The sequence below is a fragment of the Antechinus flavipes genome, chromosome 2 (assembly GCF_016432865.1).
Source record: "Antechinus flavipes isolate AdamAnt ecotype Samford, QLD, Australia chromosome 2, AdamAnt_v2, whole genome shotgun sequence".
In the NCBI taxonomy this organism is placed as follows: Eukaryota; Metazoa; Chordata; class Mammalia; order Dasyuromorphia; family Dasyuridae; genus Antechinus; species Antechinus flavipes.
The window spans coordinates 537,888,739-537,915,728 of NC_067399.1; the positions used below are offsets into that span (position 1 = coordinate 537,888,739).

Here is a 26,990-nt window from a genome sequence, read left to right on the forward strand (position 1 = left end):
TGCTTTTCACTTTTGGGATGAGCAGTTTTTTGTGGCTGCAAAACTTAAATAACATAGCGGCTTCACATTTTGTCTATGATATGACCTTATCTGACACTACCTTGCCAGCCTTATTTTTACTTACTACCTCTATTGTTTTTACTCACGCCAATTACAAAGAAAAAAGATACAGTGGAATAAGGAATTAGCAAGTGATAATTTTTCCAAAATGATTTAAAAAATGAATTATCTTCACATGTTGGGAAAGGGAATAAGAAGACATAAAAGGAAGACTGTAATGGAATTAATTTCCCTTCTTAGGAGTAGCTCTAAGGTCTAAAATGTTAAGAATCTTTAAAATGCTGCAACAAGGAACCTTTAAAGACATATATTTACTTTTTAAAAATTCTGAACTTAAATACCCAATAAGTAAATCACCTGTCTTATCGAAGTCCTTCCAACAACTGTTATTTTCCTTGCCAATTCGATAGATATGAAGTAGAATCTCAAGAGTTTTAATTTATATTTCTCTTATTAGTGATGTGGAGTTTATGTGAGAAGTTTCTACAGATATTATCAAAACAGGAAGGAGGGAGGAGTGAAATATCTTATTAAAATATCTCCAACCATCACCACGTATGTTAAGGAACTGGCTAAACAACAAAGTTCCTGACAAAAGGACTCAGGCTTAAACTGTCTCACACCAGCTAAGATCAATGCCAAGACACAACCCTTTTTTTTTTGACATGGAATCCAAGAATAAAAAGGATTGTAAATTTTAACATGAACTGTAACTCTGTAAATTGACTTAATTGTAATTCCAATCTTAAAGCTGACTAGTGGTGAGGAGCTCTGACTATAAATCCAACCAATTAGACCTTTGTAGGGAGGCGTAAGGAATCAAACGAAACATAAAGTTTGCTCCTGATTCGGTATTCATTGTGTCCTTCTTGGGAGTACATCTACTTCTGAGGGAGAACTAAATAAAGGATTCTTCCTTCAATTACTTTACTACTCCTGTACTAGCTTTGCAACCCAGGGATAGTGCCAAAAGCAGCTGGTCAGGGCTTATTTAGCCTGATCCTACTCCATTCCACTAAGTCTTTTGATAACATTTATATGATTCTTGAAAGCATGAATTTCTTCCTTTAAGAACTGCATGTTCATATTCTCTAACCAAATTTTTTTTGTTGGATAATGATGATGGCTAACATTTATATATCAATCAATAAACTGCCACATAGCAGTTAGGTAGCAAAGTGGTAAGAGTGCTAAACCTTGAGTCAAGAAGACCTGAATTCAAATTTGACTTCAGACTTGTATTAGCTGTGTGACCTTGAGCAAGTCACTTTACTGTTTGCTTGTTTTCTCATTTGTAAAATGAGACGTAAGGAAAGAAATAGCAAACTACTCTATTATCTTTGTCAATAAACCCCCAAATGGGGTCACAAAGAGTTGGACACAACTGAAATGCCTGAAGAACAACATGTGCCAAGCATTATGCTAAGCACTTTACAAATATAGTCTCTACAGCAACTTATCAGCAGGATAATACACTATGACAAAGTGGGATTTATGCCAAGAATTCAGGGCTGATTCAATATCAAGAAAACTATCAATATAACTGACCATAGCAGTAATAAAACTAACAGAAATCATACAACTACCTCAAAAGATGCACAATAAGCATTTGACAAAATACAACACCCATTCCTAACAAAAACATTAGATAACAAAAAAATAAATGAAATTTTCTTTAAAATGATAAATAGATCTATCTAAAACCATCAACAAGCATTATATGTAATGGGAATAAGTTAGAGGTAGTCCCAATAAGATCAGCAGTAAAACAAGATTGCTCACTATCACCACTATTATTCAATATTGTACAAGAAATGTTAGCTTGAGTAATAAAAAAAAAAAAAAGGAATTAGAATAGGTAATAAGAAAATAAAACTATCACTCTTTGAAATGAAATGATGGTATACTTAAAAAATCCTAGAGAATCCATTAAAAAGCTACTAGAAACAATTAACAACTTTGGCAAATTTGTAGAATATAAAACAAATTCACATAAATCATTAGCATTTCTATATTTTACCAACAAAGCCCAGCAGCAAGAGATAAAAAGAGAAATCCCATTTAAAATAACTGTAGATAATTTAAAATATTTGGGTGTCTATATGTCAAGATAATGCCAGAAACCATATGAACACAATTTCAAAACACTTTTCACACAAATAAAATTAGACCTAAATAACTGTAAGGGTAGGCCATGCTAATATAATAAAAATGGCAATTCTACATAAATTAAGCTAACTATTCAGTGCCATACCAATCAAAGTGCCAAAAAATTATTAAAAAATAATAAAATTCATCTGTAAGAACAAAAGATCAAGAATACCAAGGAAATTACTGAGGGAGGGAGGGATGAAGGAAGGTGGTCTAGCTATACCAGATCCTCCAGCAATCATCAAAACCATTTGGTACTGGCTAAGAAATAGACTAATGGATCAGTGGAATGGTTAGGTACCCAAGACACAATAGTAAGTCACTATAGTAATCAAGTGTTTGATAAGTCCAAAGATTCCAGTTTGTGGTTTAAGAATTAATTACCTGACAAAAATTGCTAAGTTAGTATGGCAGAAACTAGGCATTGGCCAACATCTAATATCCTATGCCAAGATATGGTCAAAATGGTTATATTATAAACAAATTAGGTTGGTGACACATAAAAGGTAACATTTTAAGCAAATTAGGAGAGCAAGAGATAGTCTACCCATCAAATCTGTGAAGAAGAGTAGAATTTATGGCCAAAGAAGAACTAGAAAACATTATGAAATGCAAAATGGATAAATTTGATTACATTAAATTAAAAAGGGTTTTGCATAAGCAAAGTCAATGCAGCCAAGATTAGAAAGAAAGCAGAAAGCTGGGGAAAAGTTTTTACAGCCAGTGTTTCTGATAAAGGCCTCATTTTTCAAAAATATAGAAAACTAAGTCAAATTTATAAGAAACAAGTCATTTTCCAAATGATAAATGGTCAAAGAATATGAATAGACAATTTTTCAGATGAAAAAATTAAAGCTATTTCTAGTCATATGAACAAATGTTCTAAATCATTATTGTTTAGAGGAATAAAAATTAAGATAACTCTGAGATACTGTTTTAGACCTCTTACATTGGCTAAGATGACAGAAAAAGATAATGATGCTGGAGTGATTATAGGAAAACTGGGACACTAATACATTTTGAGTGGAGTTGTGAATTGATCCAACCATTCTGGAAAGCAATTTGGGACTTAACTCAGAGAGCTATAAAACTGTACATACTCTTTGATCCAGCATTGTCATTACTAGATAAGTATCCCAGAGAGATCATAAAAGAGAGAAAAAGATCCACATGTGTAAAAATATTTGCAGATGTTTTTGCAGTGGCAAGAAAATGGAAAATTAAGTGGGTACCTATCAGTTGAGGAACAGCTAAATAAGGCATGGTATATGAATATAATGCAATATTATTGCTCTATAAGAAATGATGAGCAGACTGATTTTAGCAAAGTCTGTAAAGACTTATATAAACTAATGCTACGTGGAATGAGCAGAACCAAGAGAATTTGCACCCAAGATTATATGATGATCAACTGTGATGGACTTGGCTCTTCTCAACAATGAGGTGACTCAAGGCAGTACCAACAGACGTGGGATGCAAAATGTCATCTGCATCCAGAGAGGGAACTATGAAAACTGAATATGGATCGAAGTATCCTGTGTGGAAGACCGATTGAAAAGGCATAGCCTAGAGACAAGAGAGACCACTTAGAAGACTATCATGGTCTGAATTAGAGTAGACAATGGAAATATTATGGAGGAAGAATCAACAAAATTGGCAACTGACTGGATATCAGATTGGGAGAACAGATAAAAGGCAAGGATTAAGTGTAGTTGTGAACCTGGCTGACTAAAAAGATAGTGTTGTAAAAGATCTGTGAGACAATTTCCTAAGTTATAATCTTTATGCCAGAGCTAGCACTAAGAAGTTAAAATAACTAATTTTCTATCTTATTTTCCTTCTCTCAAATTTAATGGGAATTAAACTGATGAAATGGACTTAGAATCAAAAGAAAGGGATGCAAATTCTACTCTGACAGTTACCAAGAGAAACTTATTCAGAATGTTAATTCAGACTTCAAATGTTAATAGATTTGTTACCAATTTTTTCATTTGTAAAACGGTAATATTTTTTATCAACCACTTACCAAGTTAATACAGGAAAACCACAACATGAGTGTGAATTACTATTAAAATTAGGTCAGCTATGTCTTTGAATTTATACTAATCCATGCTGTTTCATCCCTTACTATCAAGGAAAACAAAGAGTTTAATTCCATTCAGTTTAAATATTTATTACGTGGACAGAAGAAATGATGAAAGAGATGATTTCAGAGACCCCTGGGAAAATTGTCATGAATTGAAAGAGTCCAGGAGGTGGAAAGAGGAGAATAAACATTTATTTAATGCCTAGTATGTACAAGGCACTGTACTAAGCGCTTTAGAACCCAACTTCTTAAACTGAGAATTGTGACCCCATATGGGGTTTCAAAACTGTGAAACTATGACTTATGATTAGCAAAAGTTGGACTTGTATATTTATTTTATATACCTTACCCAGGGTGCCGTAAACATTTCTCAGGCAAAAAGGGATCACAAGTGGAAAAAGTTTAAGAAACTCTGCTTTAGAAAAAGTGTCTCTTTACTCAAGAACCTGGGAAGTATACCTGATGGCATTATCCTCATCCTCATTTTATAGTTGATGAAATTAAGACAAACAGCTGTTAAGTAAATTGCCCCAAGATCACATATCTAGTGTCTACAGCCACATTTGAACTCAGATCTTTTGGACTACAGAGGGAATAGAGAACTGGGCCCAGAGTCCAGAAGATCTGAGTTCAAATCTAGCTCTAGACACTGACAGAACTTGTACAATGAAGGCAATATTGCAAAGATAAACAATTCTGAAAGATAAAGACAATTCTAGGGAACACTACCCACCTCCTTCCAAGATTCAGATAAGATCTATTTTTACACCTGCCTTTTTTTTTTCCCAAAAGGGAAGGAAAGGAGGGAGAGAAAATAAGTGTCTTAAATTTAAAAAACAAAACAAAACACTTATTAAGTGCTTCCTACACATAAGGCGCTACCACATATTGAAGATATAAAAGGAAAAAAAAGGAAATGATTCCTTATCCTTAAACACTACTGGACACACACACATATTTACAATGTGTTACACCCTATGCTAGGAAGTGGGGATAAAAAGTAAGCAATGAAAATTTTGAATCCTCACTAAATTTACAGAGGTACAACTCAAACACACATAAACTAATGAAAGGGCAGCAGAGTCAGGAATCTCAGGACATTAGCTATTGTGACCCTGGGCAAGTTATTTAACTCACTTGCCTTAGTTTCCTCATTTGTAAAAGGAGGATAATAACAGCATCTACCTACCAGGATTGTTGAGAGGTTCAATGAGACAACTGTAAAGCACTTAGTACAGTGCCTGGCACACAGTAAGAGCTATAGTAACATTAACTAATTTTTTTTTCTGTTGTTGTTCACTTATTTTCACGTCCAACTCTTCATGACCCCATTTGATGTTTTCTTGGCAAATATTTAGAATTTCCTTCTCCAACTCATTTACAAATCAGAAATTGAGGCAAAAAGGGTTAAATGCTTTGCCCAGGTTATAAAGTTAGTGTCTGAAACCAGTCTGAAACTCAAGAAGATGAATCAATCTTCTCAATTTGGCCTGGCACTATCCAGTATGCCACTTAGTTGCTCTATTATTAAACAATGTAAAGTATATTCAGAATAATTTTGGGAGGAAGGCACTAGAAGTTGGTAGGGAGAGGCATTAGAGATACACACATAAGAAAAGGGCATTTGTGATAAATTTTGAAGAAAAGGATTCTAAAAGGTGGAAAGGAAGAGGCCATGGATTCTAAGCCCAAGAAAAGGCTTGTGTACAAAGCTAATGATGTGAAATGATACATTTAACTTTGCTATATATACCAGGTCTGTGAAGTAATCTATAATAGGTCTAGATCTATCTGTTTGATGCTAATTTACAGGCAAAAGTGAACTTAGGTCTTTACTGAATCTGTTACTTGTATTCTTGGGCAAATCAATTTAACCTCTCCTGACCTCAGTTTTCTCATCTGTAAAATGTGGATACTTGTAGCTATTCTTACCAGAAGTGTAAGGATCAAATGATACTGTATATGCAAAGTCATTAGCTAAACTGTAATCTGTAGAACCTTAAAAAAATCTAAAAATATCCAATTATTTTCGATGCCCTCTATGATATGTTCCAATAATAATTGAACTTCTTGACTCATATTCTTCTAGTCTATCAGATAAACCTTAAAAGTCTGCTTTTCCTTCTACAATTCTTAATGCTGAAAACTTTTTGATTTTTTACCAGGGCTGATAAAGTAAATCCTATACTGTATAATGTGGTATGTAAAGTCCTAATTTACCCCATCCCCCATTCCAATTTCACCTCACAATGGGGGAGCCATAGAGGTGATAAAGCACTAGGCATCATGATAATCAGGATACCTGGGTTATAGTTCCATTTCTTCTACTAATTTGGCATGTGAGTTAATTTACCTCTTCAGGCCTCAGTTGCTTCAACTGCACAATGAGACAGACAGACTTAAATCTCAAAAATTTTGAGAGATTCTATATATATATTACTTTCCAGCATGGTCCATTTAGAATGATAGGAACTCAAGCCCATTTAGTCTCGTCCATAACCTGAACAAGAAATCTTTTCTACACTGTATGGTCAGAATTGTTTCTTTCTTTCTCTTTACAACCCCAGGATGTAGAAAGCTGTCTAGCAAAGCTGATTGATAAATTTGCGTATTCCTGCCTCTTCACATGTACTTAAGCTGTGACCACTTTCTGAAATATATCTCCTCCCTTCAGGCCTATTCATATCCTACCTGATTTAAGTTCCAATTTAAGCTTTCTCTGACCAACATAGCCACTGTGATGTGCTATAATGCAAGGTCCATACAGAGTTATTCAGCACTAAGTTTCAGGCAGTAGTGATTATCTTTTATGTTTAGCTAATATGTGAGTTTTCTAATTGAAAGTTGAGTCTTCAAGATAGAGATGTATTACTGGATTCTCTGCATTATTATTTTTTGGTAGGAAAAGGCTTGTTTTCTGTAAGCACATAGTAAGAACTTATAACACGTTTGAATAAATCATATGGATTTTAATTTTTTCCAGGAGTTTAAATTTTCAAAATTAAAATAAGATTCTGGGGCAGTTTAATTTACTCTCAACTATTATTTTGTGACTGCACAGGAGGTTCACCTAATCTGTAAAGATATTTCCAGAATAGTTTATCCAAAATTATTTTATTTCTTCAATTTTTTGTTCTATATATCTGACAGCACTGAATTCTAATAAAACTGTGATACACATATAAAATATTTAAAGATCTTAACAAGTGTTACTATACTAAGGGTAAAATGTATTAATTGTTACTATATTAATGGTAAATAATATTAAAAGATTGTTTTCTTTAATCCTGTAAACAAAAATAAAACAGCAAACACATCTGGCATATAAAGAAATGGAATAGAGCCTGTATGGGAAATATACAGATAATGCAGTATAATGTCACATCTTTGGTTTGTTGAGGAGAGAGCAAGAGATTGTTTTTTAGGCTTGTGACATTTTGCTTACAACAGGATTAAAAACTCATCTTATACTTTGATAAGTTTTAAACTTTCAAAGTCAGCACCACCTTGCATCTGACATTATCAACATATTGTATGAAATGTTTCTCCTTAATTTTAAACTTTGTCTCTGGAAGAGAGGGATAATACATACTTATTTTGAACTGAGCACATCATGCACATGTTAATGCCTAATTAAATAACATTTGATTTATTATGAAATTGACTATTAATAAGAACAATACTGTACACATTTACATGACCTCTCTTCTCACATAAATTGTTTCATCTGTTCTATATAATAATCTTGAAACAAACAGGATAATTATCAGCGTCGGTTTTGTTGTTGTTTTGTTGTTGTTTTGTTTTTTTAGACAAGCACCTCAATTCAGGTAACATTTGAATCAACGTCTTCTGAAGCCAAGTCTACTTACCTTGTCTACTGTGCCATAATATTTTTACATTCCAAGTTCAAAAAACAATGTCTTTTAAAAGTTTTTTTTTTTCAAATGAACAAAAGCTTTATTGTTTTGTACAAATTACTGAAGATAAAATGGGTGCAAATCAATTGGGGAACAAATTGTAGCATAAGAATATAATGGACTATTATTTCTGTGAAAGTATTAAAGCCATTAAAAATGGCAAGGAAGCGAAATTCATTGAAAAATGGGAAGAATTATATGAAGAATAAATTACAGAATTATATGAGAGTAAAATGAGCATTTCTATGAAAACACTTTTGTGTTGACTAAAAAGAAAAACAACTTTGGATCATTCCAAAAATTGTTTTAAAAACCCCATAAAACTCAGAACACTGGTTAATGTGGTGACAAGTCATGAATTCAGGGGACTGATAAGGCTGTGACATTCACCATTTGGGAATTAAAAAGCAATGGACTAAGCATATAGAATGAGACATTTTCATGAGCATTGATAAATATCTTAAGAGTACATAAAACAAAAAGTTCAGAAGCAGACCTGGCAATTTTGGCACAACTGTATTAAACTTAATTTATATTGTACTATTTCATATACAATATTTTTTTGCTCTTCTTTGAATACCAAAATGTTTGTGTTTGTTGATGCCTAAGTTCATAATACAAAAATATCTAATAAAATAAAAATGTTAAATTAAACAAAAGTCATAACACTACAATGCATGTTAAAACTGAATAACCTATGTTGTAAGAAAAGAATACTTTGTAGCATGGTCTGTGATTATGTGTAACAAAATAATTCAATACATTTTTACTTTCTGAAGATATTTATTCCAAAGCTCTCATTTTACAACTGAGAAAACTGAGGGTCAGAGAAGGGTAAGGTACCTTATTCAGTTATTCATTCAATGAGTTAACCAGACCTCAAATTAGAACTAGACCTTTCCTACAATGACAAGTCTCTCAGTTTTCAGCCTCTCCTCTCGGCTTTGGGACCCCTTTATATTCATAAAAATTGAAGAACTTTTATTTATTGATTAAAATCAATATTTAACTGTACTGGAAGTTAAAAGTGATAAATTTTAAAAGTTTATTCACTGGAAATTAGTAAACTGACTTCCTGTTCATATAAATATTTTTATTAAAAAAAGTCATTTCTGCTATGACATTTGTTTTGAAAACTAAAATTTGTTGAAACCCAATTGATAGATGTTTAAGCTATTTTCACATTTGCTTTCAGAGGATTACCTCCCCAAGAAATAGCTGGACTACTTCACAATATCTCATAAGATATACCTAATGTTATCAAGGTAAAGTGCCATTTCATATGTATCTTCTGGTGTGGTAGATGATGTAACTGGAAAAGGGATAACCCAGTAATCCTTCCCAAACCCAGAGCTTCAGACCCTTGTTTTCCTGCCACTACTATTTCTTATAGTAAATGTATGTCTTAATCATTTAATATGCATAAAACTGTGTTGCCATTTATATTTGGTTCCTCTCTTTTTTTAGTTTTGATGTTTTTGAGTGCTATACCCCTAATTTCATTTTTCCCATAAGCTCTGTGGTTTTTTAATTTCCTGATTTTGCATGGCTGCAATTTATTGAACGATTGATTATCTTTGTATATCAGTGTTCTTTTCTGGTAATTTTCTTTTTCCTTTTTTTCCTCAATAGTATTTTATTTTTCCAAACACATATAGAGATAGTTTTCAACATTCATTTTTGAAGATTCTGTTGCAATTTTTTTCTCCCTCCTTTCCTTACTTTCCCCCTTCCCAAGACTTAAGCAAGATCCTCCTTCCCCACTGGATCCTGAAGACAAAAAGTTTGAGAGCTGCAGAACTGAAGAGAGAAGAGACTAAAAGTTGAGACCTTTCATTGTAGGAACTGTATATTGTAGACTTTTTTAAACATATTTCCATATTTGTCATGCTGTGCAAGTAAAAATCATATCAAAAGGGGGAAAAAAAAACCACAAGAAAGAAAAAGCAAACAAAAAGAGATGTAAACACTATGCTTTTCATCCACATTCAGTCTCCATTGTTCTCTCTCCGATGCCATTGGATGTGGATGGCATTTTGCATCCCAAGTCTATTGGAATTATCTTGGATCACCATACTGCTGAGAAGAGAAGTCTATTACAGTTGATCATCACACAATATTGCTGTTATTGTATACAATGTTCTCCTGGTTCTTTTTACTTTGCTCAACATCGGTTCATGCAAGTCCTTCCAGGCTTTTTCTGAAATCAATGGCTGCCATTTAAGAATATGTATTACAGTATAATAGACTATATTTTCTAAAACAAATCAGTGAAAAGAGTAGCACTGTTTTATATTTTTTCCAAATCTTTTCATGTTTATTATACATTATATAAAGGATGACATAAGATGACTATATTCATCTGTTTACTACACTCATTTTGTTTCAATGTTGTTTTGAAGTATTAAAAAAATCCAGCCTCACATAGATAGGTAGATGAAAAAAGAGAGTATTTTAATAGGCAAATAACATCTTAATAATACTATGAAAATAGTTTTGACCCCAAGGATGTTTTGTAAAAGTCTTAGGGACTTATAAGAGTCTAAGGATCACAATTTGAGAACCACCATTCTTAATACCAATGGTATCCAAAATGGACTTGGGGAACTGTGTCTAGAGAGAGGAAGGATTTGTTAGTAACCAACCAAAAGGAATGTGGAAATGAGGGTTGAATTCAGCTCTCCCACAACACCCAAACATGGGATTTGTTTCCAATACAATCCCAACACTCCCATCCTCTAATACTCCTCTACTCTTTGTCTTTCCCCCTTCTGCAACCTGCCCCACCACTTCACTTCCTGATTTTGATACAGTCAGCCATAGAGGGAAATTATAATCTGATTCTCTTCCCAGGAACCCATAACACAAGTTTTGCAGGTGCCACTGGGGAAATTCTTCCCCATCCCAAGTGTATAGACCCCCTGTCTCCTAAATCGCCTGGCTGGCTGCAGTACACACCCCTTGAAAAGTAGAATATTCAACTGTGGGACAATTACCAGTTAAGAGCCTTCTCCTTTTATTTTAGGTAAGGAGTAAAGAACCTTTATTCCACCAATGGCCATTTGGATATTTATAACACCATTCACAGATCATGTAAAATTATCAACTCGTAGAGCTTAAGTGGGATTTTGTTGTACTTAGCTTTCAGGTTATCTTTGACAGTGGTTGATTATGCAAATAATTCCCCAATTTGGCCCACAATTCCCATTCCTGTTTTAGGTAGTATAAAATGAGTATCCTAAAATGAACAGACATGCATGTGTTTGTTACAGGATCTGCCTTAAAAAACCTACCTTTCTTTTAAAATTCCCTATATCTTTGTAGAGCACCACTATCCTATGAGTTAGTTAAATTCACAACTTTGTTGTCTTCGATCTCCTCAACTCACAGATTCAATCAGTTGCTAAATCTTGTCTTTTCTAACTAGACATCCCTTCCTTCTACTTATATAAGCCAGCACTTTAGTCAAGTTCTTTATTAGTTCTTGCTTAAATTTCTGCAATTGGCTCCCAATGCAATATATTCTTTACATGGCTACCAATATGAATTGCCTAAAGCAATTTGTCCATGTTGCTTCCCTATCCAATTTCCAAGTGACTCTAGGATTCTCTTATCTTTTAACTTCAATTTTTGTAAAAGTTTTATAATGTCAACAATTACTAGTACAGTATTATATATAAATAATTTATAAATAAGTAATGTACACATACACATTAAGAGTCCATGCCCAATTTGTTTTACTCTTAGGAAGACACAATCAAAAAGTTTGCACACAACTGCTAAAATAATCTTTTGAGACATAAGACTGACCATGTCAAAACTTCAGAGCTTTTCTACTGCTTGCTTCCTGGTTAAAATATAAAATTTTCTGCTGTGTGATTCTGCCTTTAGAGAGATGAGTAGCATAAGTTTCATCTATGATCCTCTGGAATCAAGATTTGTTACAGCAACTATGAGGGTTTTTATATTTTTCAGTTTCTCTTTATAATAATGATACCACTGCAGAAATTTTACTTGGTTCTGTTCATTTCATTCTATATCAATTCATATAAGTCTCCCCAGCTTTCTCTGAAATCATCCATTTTCATTTCTTTAAAAATACAATAATAATCCATTCCATTCATATGCTTTAAATTATTTAGCCATCCTTTATGGCATTCCTTTAGTTTCCTGGGGGTTTTTGCTACCATATACAAAATACTACTACAAATATTTTTGCATATATTGCCTCTTTTTTTGATTGTCTGGTATATAGATCTCATTAGTAAAAGAATATGAATAGTTTATTAACATTTTGTGCACAGTTCCAAACTGCTTTTCAGAATAGCTGGATACATAAACAGCTTTACCAACAGTGCATTAGGGTGCCTATGTTCAACATTTGTCAGCAACCAATAATCAGGTATACACAAGATAAACTAGGGATAATCTCAGAGGAAAGGCAAATTAAGGAGGACTAAAAGCTTCTTGCAGAATGTGAGACTTTAGCTGAGACTTGAAGGAAGGCAAGGAAACTGACAGTGTCTCTCTTTTCCAATGCATCCTCCAAACAGCTACAAGAATTTGTAGTGGCTCCTTATTTGGCTCTCCTTTAACTTTCCAGATTAATTTACTACATTAACTATACAGAACCACCTGGATAATTCCATCATCTTTCACCTCAATACCTTTGCATAAGCAATTGTATCCTAGGCTCCTCAAGCTCTGACTCTTGGAAACCTTTCTTCCACCTAGATGCATAAAAATTTTTATAGCAGCTTTTTATGTATAATCAAAGATTTGGAAATTGAGGGGATATCCATCAATTGGGGAATGGCTGAATAAGTTGTTATATGATTGTAATGGAACACTGCTGTGCTATAAAAGATGATAAAAAAGATAGTTTCTGAAAAACCTGGAAAGGTTTATATGAACTGATACAAACTAAAATGAGCAGAACCAGAAAAGCATTGTACACTGTAACAACATTGTAATGATCAATTGTGAAAGACTTAGCTGTTTGGTTCAAGTTGATGAGTCAGTTCCAAAGGACCCATGATATTAAAAAAAATGCTATTGATGTCAAGAATAACTGATGAAGTCTTGAGTACCGACAAACGTATGTTTAAAATTCTTTTTAATTGTAATTAAAGCTTTTTACTTTCAAAACATATACATAGATAATTTTCCACCTTCATCTTTGTAAAACCTTGTATTCCAATTTTTTTTTCCTTCCCTTCCCCTCACCCCCTTTCTTAGATGGCAAATAATCCATCCAAGTACATGTTAAACATGTACAATTTTTCTATACATACTTCCACGATTATCATGGTGCACAAGAAAAATCAGATCAAAAAGGAAAAAAGTGAGAAACAAAATGCAAACAATAAAAAGGGTGAAAAAAAGTATAAACCACATTATTATAATGGACAGTCAGGATAGTCCTCTCTCTGAGTGCAGATGGCTCTCTTCATCACAAGACCACTGGAACTGGCCTGAATCACCTCATTGTTGAAAAGGGCTATGTTCGTCAGAATTGATCATCATATAATCTTGCTGTTACTGTGTATAATGTTCTCCTAGCTCTATTTAATTAGCATCAGCATTGGTTCATACAAATCTCTCCAGGCCTTTCTGAAATCATTCTGAAGCATACTTTTTAAACTTTATTTTTGTCTCTTTTTTGGGGGGAAGGGAGGGCAGTGCAACATAGATAATATGGAGTTAAGTTTTGCACAGAAGGGGGAAAAAATCCCTCTTTTCCTTTAAATCTTGGATCAATTGCCATTTCTTCTTATGGGAGGCATTCAGTACCACCCAGGGGTTAATTTTGTTTTGTAAATAGGTGTGAATATAGGATATGCTCAGTCAAATCAATCTAGGGGAATCATGAATTCATTTTTAAAAAAATATTCTGATTAACTGCATTTTGACATAATTGGCTTCCTTTGTAATCCTATGCATTTCACTTTATGTATTTAACATTAATCTGATGAGTCTACAGACTTCAATAAATTGCCCAAGGATACAAAAAAAAGGTAAGAACTTCTGTTATACTTCACCCCCCCTACCTCCCTAAAAAAAGGGCAGCATTTCATTTTTAAAGCATATTTAAGCATATATAAAGCATTTAAAGCATAAAGTTATTAATTTTTTAATTAAGTTTTGTTAAGTTTTAATTTCTTCTATATGATTAATCAAAGAGCATCTTTTATAATTGAATACTTAACTGTTTGCCTTAAAAAAATTTGAGTGCATATCCCAAGATGGCCATATATATATATATATATATGTTTTCTAAATATATTTTATATGCATTTGTTGTCTGCTATAGGACATAAGTTCCTTGTGGATACAGACCATTTCATTTTTCATTTTACTTCCTTAGTGCCTAATATACATAAACAATAAATGCCTATTGATCAACTGATCTAAAACATGGTAAATAAAACCTTACTATGCCTGACAATTTTATTTTTCATTTATTTACTTATTTTTATTAAACCTTTGTATTTACAAAACATATGCATGGGTAATTTTTCAACATTGACCCTTGCAAAACCTTCTGTTCCAAATTTTTCCCTCCATCCCTCCACCCCTTGCTCTAGATGGCAGGTAGCCCAATACATGTTAAAAGATGTTAAATCCAATATATGTATACATATTTATATAGTTACCTTGCTGCACAAGAAAAATCGGATCTAGAAAAAAAAAACCTGAGAAGGAAACAAAATACAAGCAAATATCAACAGAAAGCGTGAAAATGCTATGTTGTGGTCTACACTCAGTTCCCACAAACCTCTCTCTGGGTATATACGGTTTTCTTCATCATTGAACAATTGGAACTGGTTTAAATCACCTCACTGTTAAAGACAGCCATGTCCATCAGAATTGATGATCAAAGTCTTGTTGTTGCCATGCATAATGATCTTCTGCTTCTGCTCATTTCACTTAGCATCAGTTCATGTAAATCTCTCCAAGCCTCTCTGAAATCATCCTGTTGGTTGTTTCTTACAGAACAATAATATTCCATAACATTCATATACCATAATTTATTCAGCCATTCTCTAATTGATGGGCATCCATTCAGTTTCCAGTTTCTTGCCACTACAAAAAGGGCTGCCACAAACATTTTTGCACATGTGGGTCCCTTGTCCTTCTTTAAGATTTCTTTGGTTAGATATAATACCAGTAGAAGCACTGCTGAATATGAACAGTTTGATAACTTTTGAGCATAGTTCCAAATTGCTCTCTAGATTAGTTGGATCTGTTACAGTTTCACCAACAATGTATCAGTGTCCCAGTTTTCCCACATCCCCTCCAACATTCATTATTTTCATTTCCTGTCATCTTAGCCAATCTGACAGGTGTGTAGTAGAATCTCAGAGTCTGACAATAATTTTCCAAAGCAAACAAATTTAAATTAAGTTCATTTCACAATTTTCTTTCAATCTGTCAAGTACATCGAGATGATAACTATAAAGAAAGCTTATTTTTACCTTCTCTAAAATTGCCTTTTCTTTATAATTTTTGAAATCTCAGCCGTAGAGGTAGTGGAAATAACATAAACCCATTATGTGCAAAACAAGAGTTAAAGAACAGTCAAACTCCATCAAGAACATTTCATCTAATGAAAATATTCATTCCCTATATTTCCTAAAAAGTCTCAGATGAGTGTCCTAAAATCCAAAACTACCACCACAGGTAGTAAAAATGAGAAAAAAATCTGATTATTGTTTATAAATTTACACATGAAAATTAATCAAAAAGTAATGTTTTAACTATTCTTTTTATACAGTAGTTTTTTGTTTTTTGTTTTTAACTTTTAAGTCCCTGGACCAAGATAGAGATTTAAGGTTATTTTATTGCTATAATGCAATGAGTATAGAACATGCTTCTCCAATAATAAGAAGAGAAATTGTTAGCATTTTTTCCTCCCTATAGCCATTATTCAGGATCTTAACTAAACACTAAAAAATAGAATAATGAATGTCAAAGAATTCCATCTCTGCTTCTTCCCACTACCATTCCTTCTCACATTTCTAGGTTTGTTGTCTGTTAAATGGAAAAGCTGGGAAATATTAGAAATTTTTAGCCTTTTTTGTCATGGAACTCCTTTGGTAATCTAGTAAACCCTTCTCAGACTATGTTTTTTAATGCATAAAATAAAATATATAGGATTACAAAAAGAATCTATTATACTGAAAGTTATAAATACATACTACATACACACATTATATATGATATATGAGTGTGTGTGTTTAAAACTGAAGATCAATAAGTCCTGGACTTGATTATCTAAAATCTCTTTATGGCTTTACATCCTATGACATGGCTGCTAGAATGTTATCATGATGGGGAAACCATTGTTTGAAAAGAGCTTTTGTATTTTGGAAAGTAGTGTGGGATACAGAGAAAGAACAGAAAAGAAACCTGTATAATCAGAAGAAACAAACTTTCAGGGCAAAAGAAGCCTCAACAACCATCAAATCCAACCCATAACTAATCTAGAATCCCTACTACAACACCCAACAAATGTTTATGAAGACAGCTTTCAATTGCAATTAAACATTAGTTACCCCTGCTCCCATTAAGGTACCCTTTCACTTTTGCAACTTCTACACATTCTCTCAAAGTTTTGCCTTCCATGGCCAAGAACAGAGAAGTCAGCAAACTACAATCCATTTTGACCTATGGCTGCTGATTTTGTACAGCCTTAGAGCTAAGAAGTTTTATTGCATTTAAAAATGCAAAAACCATTTTTATCTCATGGCCCATACAAAAAAGTCCCATTCTTTTTTTACCATCATATTACACTACTGATCTACATGGTTTCTTTATAGTTCACTAAAATCCTCAAATTGGGAGGCAGATTGTGGGGATCATGAACGTCAGCTTAAAGAGTTCAGCAGACAGATTTACTAGTGTTATCTGAGCAGGTGAATAACTTGAATCATAGTAGTTGATTAGAAAAATTAGTCCAGTATGAGGGGAAAGGGCTGGCCAAAAAGAAACAAAGATTTAGTAAACATTGTTCTAAATGCTTTGCAAATATTATCTAATACTAACAACAAGATTGGGAAACAGGTGCTATTATCCCATTTCACAGATGAATTAACTGAAGCAGTGTCTGAGGCTAAATTTGAACTCGGGGCTACCCCTTTACCCCATTATACCATAAATCTGCTGAGTCCTGTGTGAAGGGTGGTTTTGAGGCATAGACCTGTTAGGCAGATATTGCAATATTCCAGGATATCTGCCTAACAATAGAAAAGCTGGGCACATAGTCCAGGTCCTACTACCACTGAATAGACTTGGGATTTTAGGCAAATCACAAAACTTGCTGAGCTTGTTGTCTCCTTTGTAATATAAGAATACCTGTGCTCCTTCAGTATCACAGGTTGTTCAGAGGATCAAAAAGAATATGGCATGGAAAAATTATAGATATATAAACTACAATCATAAAGAAGTAAAATGCAGATTAAAAAAAATTTTGATTAAATTCATTCAAAGTGAAGTGTAAATGATCGATATCTATTGTTGATATATCGATAACTATATCGATAATTATTAATGCTCTCTCCTTACTAAAGTAAGATTTTGTAACTTTATGCATAATTTTTATTTATCCATATGATTTGTTATATTCCCCCTAGTAGAACATAAACTTAAAAATAGGAATCTTTTATTTTGGTTTTGTACTCTTGCATCTTTAGAGAGCCATCTCCTATAGTCTCCTAGATCACCACCTCTTACGCAAGCCACAGATGCCTTTGAGTAAGGGATTTCTAATTTGGGATCTATGTGTAGATTTTAAGGGTTCTTGAACTTGGAGGGGAGGGAAACATACTTTTATTTTCATTAACTTCGCATTGAATTTTAGCATTTTCTCCAATTATTAACAGGCATCTAGGCTTGGAACTGGAAGCCTCATCTTCCAGAGTTCAAATCTGGGGTCTCAACAATTCTTTCTAATTCCTGCTTCAAACAGATCTACTTTATTTTTATCCCTAGCTACCAGAAAGAAAGGGTACAATTACCCTGAACTTTCAAAAGCTTCAGCAAGAAACCCTGGAGCAGCATGTTGATAGAGTTCACCAGCAGAAACCCAAGGTTAATCAGCTATGGACCTAGTACTAAAGCACTATTGCAATCAACAGGGATTACAAGAGTCTCATTGAAGAGAAAGACAATACAATCACCAAGGAAGAGAAAGAAAGAGGAAAGGAAAAGAGGTATTTCAAAACAATTATGTGAAATACTTGAAAAGTGAAGTGTTTTTAGATATTGTTTTAAAATATTGTCCTTACCACGACATAATAAAAATTATTAAAATGTGGTACCTTAAAGGCAAGTTATGACAATTTAAATAAAATCAATGAACACTGTCAGCTGTACATGTATATTTCTAGCTAAAATAATAGCAAGTAAGTTAAAAACCACAAAGATTAAAGTTAAGTGGCTATTATTTAACAACTATCTGAGTAACAAAATTTACTCATACTCCTAGAGGTTATCCTAAAAAATTCTTTAATTTTGTTACTAAATGCATGCATTCTGCTATCTTAAAAAAAAAAAAAAAGATTAAGCCTTTTTCTTTTTTCTGATTTAAAGTAGCAATACTATTTGGTCTGAGTTTTAATGTTGAAAACATCTGTACAAGTATATTTTTTAAAGTATCAGAGTAGAGATACATGAAGCTGTCAGATTATTAGCTGCCAAAGTAAATCTGGCCCTAATAACCTCCTGATCTAAGATTCCATATAATAAAACTCTAACACACACCCCCACCATTTTTTCAAGTATCTTTTATGGGAGACCTCTAATGAAAGACTGAATCTTTCATGAACAAATGTGAAAACAAGATTCATTTTGATGTGTGATACAATTTTCAATCTAATTTTTATTGGCAATATCCTGAAGTATTATATGTAATATACCTATAATGAATAGTGAAGTAGATCTGTCCAATTTAATCATATGATCTTTTAAATCCATTATAAATTTTAAAAGGGGGTCATCATTTCTCATGGCAAAAAAAATAACTATGACCACAATCAACAGCAAAATCTATACTGGGTTTTTAAGCTAAGGAAGAGGACTCAAAACCTCCTCAGGATTTGAATTCTGTAAGGAAAGTTTTTTTTTGACTCAGGAGTCAAAAAAAAAAGCCCCTTGCCTTGATTTATCTAAGAAAGTCATAAGTTTAGTTGTACCTTCTCAAAAACAAAAACAAAAAAATATATATATAAGAAAATATTTTCTTAACGCTTAACCATCAAAATGAAATCAAGATTTCTTCTAACAGTAATATGAATTTCACTACACAGAAATTTTTCAATTAAAGGAACACTAAGATTGGATAGTTCCCAAAATGTTGACAAATTAAACTATAGTTAAATATTAACAGGATTTGTCTGTGTGATTTACATCAATTAAGCACTTACAACTTTTAAGATTCCTCTATTTCTCACAATGACAATTTATCATAACAATTAATTCCTTAAAATTAAATAATAAAGGCATCATGGCACCAATATTCCTTTGCAAAAATGAATGTGAAATTTATATTTGAGGCAGTGGAGAGATTTTATACCTTTTTTTTTTTTTTTTTGGTGTGAAAATGACAGTTCCTTTTCAGGTATTTATCTTCAATCTAATACTGGTTCATTTTTGTAAATAGAGATTTTACCTACCAGAAATCACACCAGGGATCTGCTCTATCCCCAAAGGCATTTTCTTAAAATGGGAAAGAACAAAGAAAGAAACCTCCCCAGCATGTGCTTTCCATACTAGCTTCTTAGGACAGCATCAAGGGTGACAATATAGAGAGCACAAGCTTTCCTGCTTTTTATTCCGTGATCCATGTATAAAAGAACTCATTAGCCAACGTTCAAAAGAGTTCCCAAATGATGAATAGAAGGCAGAGATCACAGCAATCTCCAGACTATATTTTCAAGTATGTAAACCTATACAAAACATTTCTGAGAATTTGGTCTCAAGTATGCTTTTTACAATTAAAGTTCTTCAAACATTCGAATTCGAAAGACTTCCTGATTAGTATTTTTTAGATGTTCCCATGACACAAATTCTCTCTAGTTTGAAAGCATAAAACATTCTCTAAAATTCAAGTATTTTCAAATAAATGTAAGATCAGAAATAAACTCAAGAATGTAATAACTCAAAGCTAATGTCTCAATATATACTTGAAAGTTTTTGTGTTGACAATTAATTTGGGGAGGGGAGAGGGAATGTTTTTCTGCAAGGCTTTTAGGGAGGGGGGGGGGGAAGAATACCCAAATAGAAGACTGACTTTTACAATTAAAAACATATAGGTGTTACCTATATGTCTTTCACGTTAGAGTGGAACTCATCCTATCAATTATTCTAAATAAGTCTTCTTCCTAAGATTTTAGCATTATCCCCAATTTTAACTCTTTGACAGAAATTGTCAGCCCCCTCCCAGAGTCAGGAGAGTGCCGGCTACTTGGTTTGCATACGCAAAGCCACTTATAAAAAGGGAGTATCCGGTTCGACGCCACAAAATACAGATCGGTAACTTAAATACGGCTGGCTGCTAAAGCACAATTATTCAAGCAGAACTGCATATATCCAAACCCAATCAAGAAGAGCCGGTTACTCCCTATCTAGTCCCTAACCTCCCTACCCCTTCCCAACCCTTCATGAAGCATTATACTCGCGTCGGTATAGAAGTAACCATCAGGTAAAGAAGTACAAGAGTGGGGAGGTCCATCGGGAAAAGAATGACGTGAAAAAGTCAAGCTTTCGCCTTTCATTTCGCGCAGCTGGAGAAATTGACACAGGTGGGAGGGGGAGCGCGGAGGAGGCGCTGTTGACGAGGGGGCTGGCGAGGGGAGGAGGAGAGGAGCTCGTTCCAACCAACATGGCCAGCAAGATGTCCCCAACAAACAAAAGGCAACCGGGGATATAAACACCGACCATTCACCTACATCCAGCAAGAGCATCGCCATCATGGTGGGCGCAGACCCCCACGCCCCAAAGGCTGACCTCGCCCAGAGCACCACGCGTGGGACTGGGGGTGGAGGAGGAGGAGGATGGGGGTGTCTCGTCGCTGTACCCCCCGCCCCGGGGAGCCAGGCACCCTAGGTTGGGGGCTCGCCCACAGCGGGCAGGAATCCCCGGCCCGAGGGAGGAAGGAAAGAGGCGGGCGGAGCGGGCCCTGCGCTCGCTAAACTTTGCTGGAGGATCTCTTTTTCCCCTACGCACCGCGCTTCCCCGCATCCGAGGGGGCCGAGCGAGGCGCCTCCTCCGGCAGCGGGCGGGCCGGGGAGAGCTGCGTCCCGGACTGAGGGGGAGGCGAAGAGAGGGGCGGGGCGGCCGGAGACAAGTTCCCCGGGGGAGGAGAGAGGGGCCGGAGCCGAGCTCCTGACAGCAGCTCGGGGCTGGGAAGGAGGAAGAGGAAGCGGCGGGGTGCTTCCCCAAACCCGCACCCACCCCGCCGGACCCGCCGCCCCCGAACCCCAGCCACCGGGGAGAGGGGAAGAAGAGAGGGCCGGCAGTGGCGCGGCCGAGATCCCCGACTCTGGCGCATCCGCACCCCGCTCTCCGATTGCCCGCCTCCTTCCCCGGCCACCCCCGCCCGAGGCGCCCACAACAATAACACGCCGGGGACCGGACCCGTCAGCGCCCCCGAGCAGCCCGGGCCCGCGGCCCGCCGCTGCCCGGCCCCCTCCGCCAGACCCGAGCCCGTTCCGCTTCCCCCCTCCAGGCTCAAGTGTGCCGGGTCCGGACGGGCCCCGGGGCTTAGCCCCATTACCCCTGGCACACACAGTGCCGTCTCCGCGGCCGAATATTAGAAGTGAATTCGAGCTGCGCTTTACCTTTAGTTCCGCACTGTCCGCCATCTTGCGACTGTCAGCGCAGGCGCAATGAACCCCGCCGGGGGCCGCGGCTAGTCCCGCTCCCTCCCCTAGCCTGGCCCCGCCCTTGTCACCGCCCCTTCTCTTTCCCTCCACCTCCCAGACCCGCCCAATGCGTTCGGAGCCCCGCCCTCAGCACGCACAGCAACGAGAGTGGCACGTACTATTTAAATAATGGCGCCAAGAGGACTGGTTTGACAGTTACTCCCCCTCCCGCCCCGCCCCGCCCCGCCCCGCCCCCCAGGTAATCAGTCTGTTCTAGTGGGGAGTGAGTGTGGGTCCTGAGCATCACGCCCCCTCGACCTGCTTCTTTGGACTTAAACCCTACTTCGGATTTCTGAGGCTCACTAGGCATCATCCAAGGAACCCTATTAAAAAAACAATAAGGTCCCGGAGAAGCATCAATGACCCCTCTCTCGGTACCAAAAACACCGGGACTTGCGTGGCCTGGCATGGGGAAGGCATCCCTACTCCTGATCACTGTTTATAGGGTCGAGCTCTAGCACTTCCAAGGCAGGAGGATGGAGGGAGCGCAGAAAGGAACTCACCTGGCTCACACAGCCAACGTGTTTCAGAAGCAACACTCGAAACCACGCCTGGGGGCTTCTTCGCTCGTTCTCTAAGCATAGCTGCCCCGAGAGAGAAGCTTTGGACACGTAAAGGTCTAAAGACACGTGGGAATTTCCAGTTATCTTAAATTTCAGGGCCCAACTAGCATCGTGCCTTTGTACTCACCTAATCGGTGCAGAGCAAACTTTTTGTAGAATTGAATATAGACAGGACAAATAGCAGCATCTCAGAGGTGGGAAGGGTTGGGCAGAATCCAGGTGTAAGATGGAAGGTCATTGTATTAATATAAGAGCTTTGATGATGGTTTCCTAAGAAAAGGATATCAATCAACCTGGATCCTTTGGGACATACCTCACTGTCTCCGAGTTGATTAACTGTTTTCCACTTCCTGCCTGTAATGTACACGGTACCATACAGCTAGGTGGCTAGATCACTTGGCATGGAGTCAGGAAGAACAGAATTAACCATGTGACCCTGCCGAGCAAGTCATGTAACCTTACTGTTTGCCTCAGTTTTCTCATTTGTAAAATGAGCTAGGAAAGGTAATATCCAATCACTCCAGTATCTTTGCCAAGAAAACTCCAGAGTGCCGGGAGTCAGAAGAATGATCAACAATGTACTACTTTTTATTGTTATTTAAATTTTCCTTGAATGTGTCTGGTCATCCCAAAGAGATAAGAAGTTTTAGGGAAACAAGAATGCTATCTAATATTCCTTTTCCATTCATACACCTTTTCTGTTCTGCCCAGTCCTGGAAATGGGATCATGCATTCAGTCAATAAGCATTTATTATAATCCAATATATTTTTATTAAGCTTTTATATGTTCTGTGAGGCTGTGCTAAGAACTGGAACTACAAAGAAAGACAAAAAGTTCCTGCTTTGGAGAAGCTCACAGTCTAACTGGAGTGATAACACGAAGAGTTATAAACAAAAAAGCCGTATACCCCACAAATTTTAGATAACTAATAGAGGGAAGACCCAACATTAAAGAGGATTACATAGTGCTTCCTCTTAGTATTTTAGCCAGAATTTGAAGGCAGCTAGAGAAGTGTTGTTTCTCTAAAGATACTTCTGAAGTGAATGCTTTGGTCTTGTGAAGTCAAGTCCCCCAAGTTTTTCCTACATTACACTTTTCCCTTTCTCTGCTCTTCGACCTCTTCTGCCAGTACTGCAACTTCTGCTCTTCCTTAATCTTTTGGTGCCAACTTTTTGCCTAGGAGCCAATGTCATTCAATAATTCAATAAAAGTTTATTGAGCAACTAATATATGCAAGGCACTGTGTTCCACACTGGAAATACAAAGAATAAATCCATGGAAAAAACATTTGTTGGATCCTTAGTATGTGTAAAGACTTGTGCTAAATCCTGGAGATTAAAGAAAAAAATACTCCCTGACCTCAAGGAGCTTACATTCTAGTGGAGAAATATAACATATTGGGGATTTGATGACTGGGCAAGTGCACTTTGATTCATAAAGCTACTGGGATGGTGAATAAGGGTACTACATTGACCTATATAAAGAAAGACTGATACCAACATCTCATACCATATACCAAGATAAGGTCAAATGGGTATGATTTAGACATAAAGGGTGATACCATAAGCAAATTAGAGGAGCAAAGAATAATTTACCTATCAGATTTATGGATAAGGGAAGAATTTATGACCAAAAGATAGAAAGCATGATGACATTTTGATTATTTTAAATTTAAAAGTTTTTACACAATACCAGTGCAGCCAAGATGAGAAGGAAAGCAGAAAATTTGGGGGGAAATTTTATTGCAAGTTTCTCTAATAAAAGTCTCATTTTTCAAATATAAAGAGAACTGAATCAAAATTTATCACAAAACATGGCATTCCTTATAATGTTCTCTCTAAAATTTAATGTTCTCTGTTGAGGTTTTCTTAGGGTCTCTGGAGGCAGCCTTTGTTTCAGTTCTGTAATCACTATAATAAGTACAGCAGGTCCAAATCTTTCATTGTCTCTTTCAAAGTATTGCCTCCTTTCCTGGGGCCCGGTTAGCTTTCTTAGAGGCCTATCTCTCTCCTTGGTTCCAAGAGCTTGAGCTCCTGCCACCAGTCCTTTGCCTCTGCCAGTTTCTGCTCTAGCTTTCTCCAAATTTCAATCCTGGCTAAGGCTCCTAGCTTATGTGTTCCACATTGAGTATAATATACCAATCATTATATCACTAGGAAACCATTATTTATTGTAGGATTAAATCAATGCTAAACTAGATTAAACTAGAATTAGTACCTTGTTTCAAGTTCTGGCCCCTAACAATTCCTCAATTGATAAATGGCATCCACTTCTAGAAAGAACTGATGGGGTCTGAATATAATAGGAGCATACTTTTTCCCAACTCTATTTTGGGGGACTTTGGTTTGGGTTGGGTTTTTGTTAGGTTGTTTTTTTTTTTTTTTTTTTTTTTGGTCTGTGTTTTCTTTAACGACATGACTAATATGGAAATATGTTTTACATGACTGCACATGTATAATCTATATCAAATTTCTTTCCTTCTCAATGAGGGGGGTGGGGAATAAGAGAAAATTTGGATCTCAAAATTTAAAAAAAAAACTTTTACATATAATTAGAAAAAAAATTTTTAAAAAGAAAGATTGACACACACATTTTATTGACACAATAGAATAATAGATAGACACAACCTACATAGGAAAAATGGCAGAATTGATTTGACTACATAGTTCAAGATTCCAGAACTAGAAAGAGGAAGGAAGAGTGTAAAGTTAAAGATGAGGAGGCTATGGAGGAACTAGAAGGAGAGGCATGAATGGAATCATAGCCAGGGCTTTCCTGAAATAGTCAATAATCAGAAAAAGGAGAAGGAGGGATCCACTTAACAGAATTTCCTCTGGGTTAGGAGTTTTTAACATTTTTTTGGTGTCATGAACCCTTTTGGCAATATTGTGAAGACTATATAAACTCTGTCTTGTAATAATGTTTTGTTGTCTACAATAATTATTTTTTCAGTCACATACAATTCTTATGATTCCATTTGGGAGTTTTCTTGGGAAAGATACATTTTCTCTTCTAGCTCAATTGAAAGATGAGGAAATAAGGTTAACAGGATTAAGAGACTGGTCCAGGCCAGGATCACACAACTAGTAAATATCTAAAGACTGGATTTGAACTCTGGAAGATGAGGCTTCCTGTTCTGAGCCTAGTTGCCAGTTAATAATTGGAGGAATTATCTCCAAATGGAGAAATGCTAAAATTTAATGAGAAGTTAATGAGAATAAAAGTATGTTTCTCTCCCCCTCCCAAGTTCAAAATCAAAATCCATACATAGATCCCAAGTTAGAAACTCCTTTCTCAAAGGCATCTGTGGGTGGCTTGGATAAGAAAGAGGTGGTGATCCAGGAGACTAGAAGGAATGGCCCTCTAAAGATGCAAAAGCACAAAACCAAATAAAACAATTCCTACTTTTAAGAAGAAGTCATGTTCTACTTGGGGGAATATGACAAATATATGGATAAATAAATAAAAATTATGCACAAAGTTACATAAAAGTTACTTTAGTAAGGAGAGAGTATTAATAGTTAAGATATCAATCATTTATACTTTACTGTGAATGAATTTAAGCAAAATGCTATCTTCTCAGTAATATTGGCATTTTAAGCCTTATTTCTAATTATGGAATGAAAAGCTTTGTTCCAAATTAAAACAACATAGGACATGTTGACTGATTGACTGATAAGAAAATGTAAGTCTTGTGTTTTTTCTGCTGTCCCTGAAATCACTACATAGCAGATAGATATTTCACCTGCCCTGCCTGTGCAAGGCCTCCTTGCTCTTGACATATTTAGTTATGTCCCTATTCATCTACAATGAATGTCTAAAAACGACTGTGATGCGCAGTTCTTATGAGGGCCTGACCTAATGTTTTCCCACTTCAACAACTGAATTGAATTGATGCAAATGCACCATCCTAGAGAGGAAATATTGTGCCCTTTCTATAAGGACAATAGTAAAATATCTGAACAATTTCAGGTACTCCTCACACCCACAACATTAAGACACTTGTAGGGTAACCTATGGAGGTGTCTGAATGTTCTGCACTTTATTTTGACACAGAACAAATACAAGTAAAAGCTGTGGTCCACAACCCTCAGAAATTCTCTTTAGCATCCTGATATTAGAGGGATTTATGTAATTAACTTCATGAAGGGATCTGATCATGGAATGAACTTTTGCAAGAGTTCAAATATAAAAATATTCCTAGGATATTTTTGTTCTTAAGGTAAAATTATGGCAAAGTCTTTGTAAAATTGATAAATATCCCTGTGCTAATGAAATTAGGGA

At 35.8% G+C, this 26,990-nt stretch overlaps 1 protein-coding gene across 3 annotated transcripts in view; it reads right to left on the minus strand.

The window, feature by feature from the left end:
- PIAS1 (protein inhibitor of activated STAT 1) overlaps nt 1-26,990 on the minus strand; it is a 205,368-nt gene that overhangs the window by 156,604 nt on the left and 21,774 nt on the right. Inside the window, exon 2 of one of the 3 annotated variants that reach the window (XM_051980785.1) lies at nt 22,833-22,975. The exons of the other annotated variants lie outside the window; for them this stretch is intronic. The gene's annotated coding sequence lies outside the window, so the exon portion shown is untranslated. The remainder of the gene's footprint in view (nt 1-22,832; nt 22,976-26,990) is intronic. 3 annotated transcript variants of the gene reach the window in all.